Source organism: Anas platyrhynchos, chromosome 1 (genome assembly GCF_047663525.1).
Source record: "Anas platyrhynchos isolate ZD024472 breed Pekin duck chromosome 1, IASCAAS_PekinDuck_T2T, whole genome shotgun sequence".
NCBI classification, from domain to species: domain Eukaryota; kingdom Metazoa; phylum Chordata; class Aves; order Anseriformes; family Anatidae; genus Anas; species Anas platyrhynchos.
The window spans coordinates 105,656,462-105,668,358 of NC_092587.1; the positions used below are offsets into that span (position 1 = coordinate 105,656,462).

Consider the following 11,897-nt stretch of genomic DNA (forward strand, 5'->3'; position numbering starts at 1 on the left):
AACCACTCTGTTGTTCCATATTTCTGGAAGATGCTTCCCAATTCTGTGACAGCAGTGCACATAGCACCTTATGCTGATGTGCCCCCACAAAGTCCTATGCAGACACTCAAGGACACTCAAGTGTTTGTTCACATGAGCAATTTACTGGCATCTGTTGAAGTTCCCAGTGAAAATGGACTCTCTCCAAGAGTCTGGGTGGTCATTGTCTGGGTGCTAACAGCTTCCCTTTGTCATTTTCTTTTTTTGATAGAACAGCCTCTACAGTCATCTCAGTGAAAGCAATTTGGGTTACATTATCAGGACAAACTTTCTCACAGTGTTGAAACACTCCGTTAAAAAAAAAAAAAAAAAAAAAAAAAAATCAATATAAGTAAAAAACAAACAAACCAACAAAAAAAGAGGTATATATCAAAATCATACATGACTGAAACTGGTTTAAGGTGTTCTCTGACAGAAATTCCTAAAACTTAATAAAGACCTTTAGCTGTTCAATTGCAAAATAAATGGCATAAAGCTGTACAAAAACATCATTCTTTTTTACAAATAGGAAAATTGTGAAGAGGATAGCTCAGAGACAGAGGTCAGCTGCAAGGCAAGTATATAATTCTTTAAAGTTTCCTTTAAAATCATATGTTTATAATAACTGATTTTCCTATATTCATTTCACCTCCATTTGGATCTCTTCATAATCTTGCAAACTCATGTTCAGTCACTGAGCAAATGCTAATTGTAATCTGAAAGTATGTTATAAATATGCAACAGTCCTCTCTTTGGAGGACCAGGGATAAACAGTATGTTGTTGTTTCTGCTGCAAATGAATATGATGTGCTCTTATGATTTGATTTAGGAATGTATGGGTATATTTTAGTAGTATATTCTAAAAAAAGGAAAAAAAAGTTTAGTTTTCGTCTGAGAACTCTGTATTTTCTATATACATATATAGTTTCTCCATAATAGCTTTCAATTTAGCTTACTGATGACAAGCAAAAATTGCTTATATGTTTAGCAAAGTGAAAAACATGTTGTGCCAGTAAACTAAAGCCAAAAAATCAGTTCTGAGTATGTTTGAATGGTAGGAAGTTTACCTAGAGGTATGATCAATTCATCTCCAACTTCCTCGGAGAACTGTGACCCCTCAAATCAGACTTGTCTTCTCCTGATGGGTAGTGCTGTACAGCCATCACTTTTCTCTGCCTAGTGCAGCTATGAAAGAAAGAAAACAATATACCACCTTGATGGGATTCCTTCCAAATGAAATCTCTGTAGACTGTATAACCGCGAAATGGACACATATCCCCACAGCTTCACATAATCTGAAATTATTGCAGTTAGTACAAATAATGCCTGATGTCCTTTGGCTGCAGGAAATTTTTGAAAGTATTTTAAAATTGAAGTTTGTGCCTACTGAGTGTCTTAGAAAAGAAACAAGGAAGGGACGAACTGCTGTGTGTTCCCTACTGGCTAATCCTTGAAATGGGCTTCTGAAATTCTTTTGCATTTGAAATTAATGACAGTCATTCACCAGTTAGTTTGGTCTAAGTTTCACATCCAGAGAAGTGGATAAATGCCACTTGAATAAAATGCTCCAAAAAGTTCCCATAAAGAGCTTCCAAGCATGTAAAAACACTTGTATTTTGGATCTTTAATAGAGCTTTGGTCTAAGATTTGAAGAGATATATAAAAAGCTTAATTTTAAAATATCTGGGGCTTAAGTCCCTATTTGCAGAATATTAGTTTATACAGTAAGTCTGTCAAGCCAATTTTCTGAACCTGAGTTTCAGTACAGTTGTACCGCTTATTTTCTTAAAATGACTACAGCAGCCCAAATGTTTATGCACCCAGTAATTTCACACAAAGATTGTGGCATAGGTATGTTAACAAGTTGTAATGCCATCATGTATTTAAGTTTCCTTTCTACAAAATATATATTTGAAAGAGAACTTATTTCTCTATTTGTATATAGAGTTATGAGATGGATTGAAATCATATCTTGAATAGATAAAACTGCTTGAATTAAGTATAGATTTGAATGGATTGGTTGGAAATAGTGTCCTACTATGACCAATGAAAAGCAAACAAAAATAACAATGAGCCAGTTTCTGATCTGAATCATGACAATGTCCAGAGTATCCAAGGAACTCCAAAGAGATTATTACTAGCAATTAACATTACATCAATAATTCAAAGGGATTTTTAATATGAGATATTTCTAACTGAATGAAAAACTGTAGAAAAGTCTTTGAAACAGATTTTGTTTCTGGCCAAATATTTCACTGCTCAAGTTATATTTTGCTAAAACATTTTATAGAATTTGTCATAATTATATGCATTCACCAATTACTAAGATGAAATTGTGTTGATAAAATTATGCAAGTGACCTCTAAAAGATTAAGAATTATAAAAGCTCATACAACATTCTGTTTTTAATATAACTGGTTATTTTGGCATAATAATTCATACAATAATGGTTCTGGGGCTGGGAATAAGGCAAGTTTTGAGAGCTAAAATTATATTTTTCCTGAAGCAGCAAGCAATATAATTTAAGTATTCTATCACTAGTAATTTGATTTGGTGTTCATTATAATAAGAGTAATAATAATATATTCAATTACTATTAATGGAAATGTCATATGCACTTTGATAGAGGTTTTATTGTAATTCAGTATTAATCAGTGTATCATTAAAATAAAGTGTTATCATCTAATTTGTATTTATTCAAGCATAAAGGCAAAAAAAATGTCTATTATCATTCAGTGTACTAGTATACAATCAGTTCTTTTAATAAAACAACTTCGCTATACGGTTGCATCCTTTTTTTACATTACAGTGGAGCAACGGTATCAGAAAGTACATGTACTAATTCACATCATATACACCCAATGGTTTATTGCAATAGCAATATCAAATTTGATCAGTGTTCTCCTACCAAAAACACCTCTGCAAAATATTCAAGGGTAAAGCATGTTGATATAGATTTCAGAACCATGGTGTGTCTCTTATATAATAAAAGAATATTTTTACTTAAATAGATTAACTTTCTTAATACGTATAGCTGACTAAACATAGGTTAATATAACAGATCTTAAACTGTATGAGGGTAAGATTTCTCTATTTCCATAATTAAAAGTAAAAGTTTAGGTTTTTACTCATATTTTACATTCTCATTTATGGCTATTATGTAGAACAGACAAAAATGCATTAAAAAATAATGTTACTTTCACTGACTTTTGCAATTTCTGTAAAGTACTCACTGACTGAGTATGCTGAACCATTCTGGGGAAAAAAATCCCCAAATATAATAAATTATATAATGTATTAATTTATTATTTGTTCACTGAAGACTGAATTAAAGCTCAACAATTATATCTACAAATGAACTCTAAAATGAGATATTTTAAAATTAAGGATTATATAGATCCTTCGATTATTTTGAATTCATGAGTTGTTTGGCTTCTGCAGTTTTGCTTTGGGGCAAAACTATTCCTACTCATCTCAGGTCTAGTAGTGGTTGGTTCTCTGAAATGTAATGGAGAGAAACCAAGATCAAGAACAAGCAGAGATCTAAAACTTGCAAGATAAAATGGTAAAGAAATGGATAAAAGGACAACAAAAGACCACACACATTTGTGCACTGGCTGAGGTTATTAGTTTAGATACATCTGATTTTTTCTGGCCTTTGCCTCAGGAAAACTTTTCTTTAATACTCCTTTTTATTAAATGACTGCTAATTTAAGATGCTATGATGGTTATACCTTCCTGGGCAGCTGAACTCCACCACAACCACTTTGTCATCCCCCTTCATTAAAGAAAAATGGGGAGAAAATACAATGGAAAGGGCTCAAGGGTTGAGATAAGGACAGGAAGATCACTCATCAATTACTGTCATGGGCAAAACAGCCTCAGTGTAGGAAGATTAATATAACTTATTGCTTATCACTAGCAGACTAGAGCAGTGAGCAAACTAAAAACACCTTCCTCCATCCACCCTCTTCTCCATCCTTCCCCAGAATGGCACAGGGGAATGGGGAATGGAAGCTGCAGTCAGTCCCTAATGCTTCATCTCCACCACATATTCATGGTCACTCTGCCTCTGTTCCATATGGGGTCCCTCCCATGGGATGCCGTCCTTCCCAAACCGATCATGTGTGGGCTTCCCACAGGCAGCAGCTCTTCAAGAACTGCTCCAGTAGGGGTCCATAACACAGGGTCCATCCCCCAGGAGCAAACTGCTCCAGCACGGGTCCCCCAGGGGTGGCAGCTTCCCCAGACCCCCTGCTCCTGCGTGGGCTCCTCTCTACCAGCTGCAGCTCTTGCCCGGGGCCTGCTCCTGCAGGGGCTCTCCATGGGCTGCAGCCTCCTCCAGGCCACATCCACCTGCTCCACTGGGGGCTCCTCCACAGGCTGCAGCATGGAGATCTGCTCCATGTGGGACCCATGGTCTGTGGTCTGCAGCACAGTTTCTCACACATTCCTTTCTCCCAGCAACTGTGCCACAGCAGATTTTCCTTTTCTTAACTATGCTCTTGCAGAGGCACAACCAGCATCACTTTCTGGCTCAGCAGTGGCCAGAAATAGGTCCCTTTCGGAGTGAGCTGAAGCTGGCTCTGATCTGACATTGGACAGCTTTTGGGCTCTTCTCACAGAGGCAATCCCTGCAGCCCCCCTAGCAATCTTGTCTCTTGTCTCCTCATAAATGATTTTTGTCCCGTAAAACCAATAAACTTTTAATAATTACCTGAAAACTTACTGACTTTCGAACTGATTGATGAAATGTTGCTTCATATCAGCCAGAAATCAGTATTCTTACCTGAACAGTGAAAATTCTGGGCTTGAAACTGTTCAAACCATCTGTTTACATCCTTTCTTCACAGTGAATAAATTGGGTACTGCCGGTAGTAAACAGTCATCTTATTATAGATTGGCATTAGGATAAAAGTTTTTAAGAGTATTATTTTTCTCATGGCATAGTACTAAGTTACATAGCCTTCACCTTTAGTTCTACTTTTTCTTTATTGATTTAGATTCCAGATTTCAAACATTTATGTATGTTTATATACAAGGATGTTTCTCAGCTGGTGTGCTGCTTCATTCTAGTCACTAATACCAAAGGGAGTTTTTGAATTAATGTAGACTATTAGTATACCACAAAAAAAAAAAAAAAAAAAAAAAAAAAAAAGGCTATGCAATAAAGCAAGAAGATGTAATTTATACAACATTGTAAAAATATTTTAAGAAGGGCAGTTATTCGTTAAGAGCTAGGGAAATCAGAGAGATGATTTAACAAAATAGTCTAATAAAGATCAGAGTTGTGCTGAACAATAATAAAAAACAGAACTGAACAAAATCTCTGAAATATCTCTAAATATAAAGTAAAGTGACTCACTCTCACAACCTAGGCAGTTCATTATAATGGTGGTCAAGAATAGATCTCAGAATTTTATGCTACTCAATGCCTTAAACCTCTAGGTGCACCCAATAAAGTACCTAAAGATTGTAGCATACAATATTTATGTAACTAACTTTGAGGTACATGCTATCAGAGCCTCTGAGAAATCATTATGTACCACATGTGAAAGAACACATATGATGAAATTGTAATTTTTTTAGCATGCTGCAGATATTGTCAGCAAAATGTAGAAGAAATACTATAAAAGGAGGCAAATTTTTAATCCTATAATTTGAAAGTTGGATTGTAATGGTAACTTTTAAATATGAGTCAAGACTGAAGAGGATTTACTATATCCTTGGAACACACTGTCTGGAGTTTCTTTCAGCAGGAATGTATATACACTTTTTTTTTTTTTAATTTTTTTTTTTTTTTTTAATTTAATGAGCAGAGTGTTTTCATGTTTTAAGTTTATTTGCAAAATGCCACTCAAACTTTCCACTCCTTACAGAAGAAAATGACCTTAACAGGGCCCTCAATGACTTCTGCAACTCTCAAGCCACTCCTCAGTTCTTGCTTCCCTAGATTTTATATGCTGACTGGATGTCAATGGATTATTTAACCTTCTTACAATTGTGCTTGCAGTCTCTTGAGAAGGTATGCAACATCATTCTGTTGAAAGTAGAACTACTTCATATTCAGTCATCCTCATTCAGTTATTCCGTAATCAAAATAAGACGTATCTGAAAAAATTTGAAATGTCCCAGGACAAACAGCATTGTTTTGAGTAATAAAAATAATGATAAAAGATTCAAAGGAGACCCTAGAAATATCTTCATGCTCCTGAGTAGAGCTAGATATATTCTTTGGAAGATGATTGCTACTTCATAAGTAGTTTTTTGATGCTTGCTGGAGACTCCTGTCAGTAAATGGACTATACGTTTTTTTAATGACAGATGAGTAAGTGAGTGAGATTTACTTTTCAATAAGGCAACTCAACAGCTAATCCCATGGTATGCTACTATTTCTTTCATGGATGTCATAGAGATATTGAATATATTGAAACAGATATATTCTGTATCTCTTCAAGTCTCTGTTGTTCCTGATAGAAGCTATTCATCAATGACTTTTGAGTTATGAGCACAGATACTAATCTGTCAAACATCTACTGGCTTACATAAGATAGTCAGCAATACTTTCAGATCACTCTGAAGTACAGTTGAGGCCTATATGGCCAAAGTGATATCATTGATACAAAGAAATAGGCTGTTACTTTGTAAGGAGGTCTGATGACTGCTTCTGCTTGTTCTTTTTCTCCTCCTTCTCCTTGCCTCCTCTCACCCCCCCCCCCACCACCTTTTTTTTCTCTCTTTTTTTTTCTTAAGGAAAAAATAATGAACATTATTTTAATATAAATTATTCTTCCCTAAACTGCTATCTTGCCATAAGACAAAATATAAAATAATTATCCATGGGACCTCAAATCCTGTTGTTTTTATTTTTCTATCACCTATCATTATCATCTCATGGGGGAAGAGATAGTAGGCAGATAAACTAACAGATTTTTGGCATTTATGCCAATTTCTACACAAAACCTTTTTCCACCTGACCACCTAATTCATTTTAGCTGGAAATGCATTTTTGCTTCTCTGAGTGAAAATTTAGGAAATGTGCAAATGTGTTTTTGTTTCATATTCCTCTCACTACTTTAGTTCAAAGATTCCAAACACTAAGAAGAGATGACTTGCTCTCAGGTCACCTAGGATAATTGTAATCTGTAGGACACAAAAACAAGGGACAGTCTTTTCTTTCTCTCTTTTTCTTTCCTTCCTTCGCTAAAAGGTAATTGGTGAATTTTCTGTTAAAAAATCATGTATGCATTTTTCTAAGTTCAGATCTAGTTAATGTAACCTGTTGATTTCCTAGGAGAGGAAGGGAACTAAAGAATACTACCTGCGGGAATGGAGTCAAACTGAGGCAGGGGCTGATTAGGATAGACAACGGGAAAAGGTTCTTCACTGAGAAAGCAGTTGCACACTGGAACAGGCTCCCCAGGGAAGCATCCACTACACTAAGCCTGTCAACATTTAAGAAGAATTTGGACTGTGCACTTAGTCACATGGTCTGAAATTTTGGGTAGACCCGTGTGGTGCCAGGAGTTGGACTCAATGATCCTTAGGGGACCGTTCCAACTTGGGATAATCTATGATTCTATACCTGCATTTGGTTTCAGTGAGAATTCAGGCCCTGAAAACAACCGAAGTTTCTTCTGGATGGTGTTTTTTTCTGAATAGGATAACTTCATTTCCCTTTTGAACACTTACAAGGATGAAGTAACAAAAGTGACAAATGCAGAAAACAGTACCTGAGGCATAGGCTACTTTTCAGCTGGCAGCAGACTATAGGTATGATATTATCATTTCAGACAAACATGATCTATGTAATGTGAAGTGTTCCGGCATGCTTACGCTCTGCCAAAGGCCAGAAAATGGGACCTTCATTTTAAGACTGTTTGGAAAAGGAAACAAAAACAACAACAACAGAGAAGGAACTTTTGTTCACCTAAATTTTATTATTTTGCCACTCCCCCACCCCAGTAAAAATAAACAAAACAAACAGGGAAAAAAAAAAAAAAAAAAACACATTGTGGCATAGAGGTATAATTTCAGTTCACACCAGAAGATATCCTTCTCACTGAAGCGTAGTTAAGCCCCACAGAGTGCCAAAAAAAACTGCTAAAAAGTAACGTGTTTACAAGTTAATTTTACATGTCAGCATTATTTACTTGTCCGGTCTTGCCTTCAGGGCTTGACCTATCCGGGAGGGGGTGGGGGGGGGCGGAAAACATGTAATGTCATGCAAGGTTGTTTGGGTGAATGACTGACAATGTGACTTTAAAATTTTTAACTGTTTGCACAGAAGCAAAATACAGAAGAGTATACTATCCCCAAGGGAAATGTAGAAACTACCCATTGCTTCTCAGGTTTAAAGGTAAAAGGTGTAAGCATCCGTTAAGGTGTAAGAAAAAGTGTAATCAGCTGTTTGAGTACAATCCTTATGTATACAGGAACATTTTCCTCTCCAATTTCCAACTTGGAGTGAAACATTTGACATCGTGCTCTTAGATCAAGATTCTGATTCTAACAGCAGTTCCTACTGCAAGTTTCTGGAGAAGAGAGAAGCCAACCAGTTCTGACTGCTTTGGATGGGATGGAGAGAGCAAACAAGTGTAGGTGAAGGAAATAAACCCGTAGGAATGTTTCCAAATAACTGTCGTTGTCCAAAAGCTTTAAATGGGTTGAATCCTTGAAAGCTAATTAATGGAAACTCAGGTAGCATCACTGAATTTGAAGTAGTAAGACAGACTTGCATCGCTGCAGAGCCTCAGCTGGAGTTTAAATTGGCACCGCCTCCAACTTCATGAGAATGGAAGAGAAAAGCCTATCTTTCTACCATGTCAGCTAATGGCAGACTTGGGGGGGGGGGAGGAAAAAGAAGTTGTTAAAACCAAAAAGTAATGTTTTCTTAGGACATTTCACCCAATAGGTAGTATTTAGGAGTAACCAGACTACAAATGAAAGGGAAGATGAAACAGTAGAAGGTACTTGCGTGGCCTTAACTTACATGGCAAATGACTACAACCACAATCTGCAATGATTTAGAAGTGCCTTACACCATTCCCCCTTGAGACAGAAAAACGGGATTCCCGTAGTATTTAAGGGGAGTGCAATCCCTCTCAAAATATGAGGGCCTAAGGTACACACACCACTGAGTGCTGCAAATCTTAAGACTAGGCAGCACCAAACTCAACTGAGAAGGGAGGAGGGGTTTCTTTGGACATTCATGTAAGAGAAAGGAAACTCAGATTTTAGCCCTACGCAACTGTTCTTGGAGACAGGCTGGGAACTGGTTCTTTTGAACTCAAGGTTCAATTTCAGCACCTTCAAAGATGAAGAAATGGTTGATTGCCTTGTCGAATCGTGTTCCAGACAGAAAAAGTCACACTCCTATTAGAAGAAAGAGCTTGATGTCTTCCTTCAGTCCTAAAGATGAGTTTTGCATTCAGACGTACTCCCTCCAAGGTGAACAGCTGCCTTTACTTTTTGGGCTCCTATTCTGCCTAAGAGATTTGTAGCTTCAAACTTCATAATATCTCCTCTCAATGAAGGGAGGAGGTTGCAGATGCAGCAGAGGGCAAGACAACTTCCCAAACTGCATTGCATTGTGACAAAACTACTTTAAAGTGTTCTTGCCAGGGCACAGAACTCCTTCGCCAACCACCACAGCTTACACATTATGGCAAAAAAAGGCTGGAGCGCATAGTTGACTTTTTTCTGTATACTTGCCACTTCAGGAGCCAGTCAAGCTGAGATGACAGCTTGAAATCCCAAGTGTGGCGTAGGATCTGCTGTGCACCACAGAACCTGGTCCCCATAAGATGCGATGCTTTGGAATGCTGTGGCCGGTGCTGACATCCCTTCTACAGTTCCTCCAAAATACTTGCAGCAATGCGTTGTGTGCTAAGTCACACCACCTTTACAGAGCGCTTTATCTTGGCACCAGATCTGGGCCTTTTGGAGTAGCAGGTTTCTCACTGAACCCCTTTCCCCCGCCCCCCCCCCATTGTTTTTATTTACAACTCGAGCACCCATGCCTTTAACATCAGCATCCAGTTTACTTTTTCTCTCACTTCCTCTGCATGGTCACATTGGTAAAACTGCAGGGTCGCTCAGGCCTTGTTCCCACTCTGTCATCTTCCTTTCATGGCAGAATGCTTTCCCCAATACCTCAGACTCCTGTTTTAACAGGTGGGGAGGCAGACATGTTCTCTCAGGTGGCAGACCTCTTCCAAACTTTCTCCACAGCTGAGACGCAGGCCTGTAGGGAAGATGAGAGGCTTTCTTCATACTGCTTTTGACTTACATGTTAGGAAAATTGCATTTCTGTTATGAACAGCACAGTCTCGCTATTTCCACTTAGTGAAAGTTACGATAATGCCACCAGTACCTATCCCAATCTGTTTCTACTTACCACAGGGCTTAATTTGAGTTCACATTAAGGCACCTTTTTCACACTGCCTGTTTTTGAAGCTTAAGAAGCAGTTAGGAACATTCTGCAAAGTCAGGCTTAACTGTAAGCACTTGAGCTTCTGAGTTGGTGGGGCTTTATTTGTATTTATTTTTATTATTTGTATAAGGCCTTGAAAGGGAGCTTAGAATCCACAGAAGTAATTTCACTGAAAACAGACAAGGTGAAAGAAGTACTCAAACTCCTCAACATTAAAGAACTGTAGAACCCAGGAACACTTACCCGCCAGCTCCTGAACTTCAGTCACTTCCACACAGCTTCACAGTGAAGTCACACCACCAGGCTCTCACTATACTGAGGAGGCACCAACAACACAGCTAGCTCATAGAGTCACTCAAACTATTTCACAGAGATGGGAGGAAACAAGATGGAAGGAAACACAAAGAAAAAGCAGCCCACTGGGGAACACTGAGTCCACTTCACCACAACAACAGAAAAACACCCTAGAGAACCTGAGCCTCAAACTCCCCACCAGAAAGGCACTTCTCTACAAGTCTTCAGGCTTACTATATAGCAAAGGTCAAATGATCCACACCTGGCAGGTTTCACTTCACAAGGGTGGAGCCAAGACACCTTGTGGAATAGGCTCGTCTACCTGTCTTCAGTCTTTTAAGGTCAATTGCTCCTTATCACTACTAGAAATAACCTGACAAGGGGCTTAGTGGTTAGGGTTGACCTAATGAATGAACTGCAAAAGGTGCACAAGGGTCATATTTCTGTCAGTCATTCTGTGAGGAAACGTAGTACAGAGTTAAAATAAATAAATAAATAGATAAATAAACAAATGAAAGAAAAGAAATAAAAGAAAAAAAGAAAATGACCTTAAAGACAAAATTGCTATCATAGAGTTTCATCTGTCTAGTCACGACAGATAAAGAATATAACAATCAGAATTACTTTTCTTGGCATTAATGTTATTTAAATCTGCTTTTCTGAGATGTCTTCTTGATGCAGGACTTTCCAAAATCTAGCACCGTGACCTCTGACTACACTATTTATTTCCGCTGTGTATAAGCTATCACATATAAATGCCAGGATCCGAATCCTCACTCACTATTCAGGTCAAGGACTGGGCTGAAGGTTTGGGCTTTGATTTGGGTACATGCCTACATTGTTGTTTCCTGGCAGGTCATGGGAAGAAGAGCGGCTGGCCTGGGGGAGCTTATGGACACGTGGCTTTTAGGCTGCAGCCAAAGTGTTCCTCTAGATCTGGAAGTCTGAAGAGGGTTGCACTCCCCAAGCTCAGATACAACCACATGTTAGTCTGGCACAACCGATTTTTGTGTTCCTTGCACTGGCTGTTCTTTCACCTCCTCTCCAGAGGCAAGAACATGAGTCTCTTCTGTGCTCCTTCATTAGTAAACAAAGAAGGAGAGATTAAGGCCTCTTTCTTCAAGTCAGTAAGAACCTGGGCTACAAAGAT

At 38.1% G+C, this 11,897-nt stretch overlaps 1 long non-coding RNA gene across 1 annotated transcript; it reads right to left on the bottom strand.

Annotated features, from left to right (window-relative positions):
* Positions 1 to 10,041: 10,041 nt before the first annotated feature.
* Positions 10,042 to 10,938, bottom strand: LOC113842351 (uncharacterized). Its single transcript, XR_003494721.3, has 2 exons — positions 10,697 to 10,938; positions 10,042 to 10,264 (listed from the first exon to the last, which is right to left on the bottom strand). It is a non-coding gene; the product is annotated as an uncharacterized lncRNA (long non-coding RNA).
* Between the last annotated feature and the right edge of the window lie 959 nt (positions 10,939 to 11,897).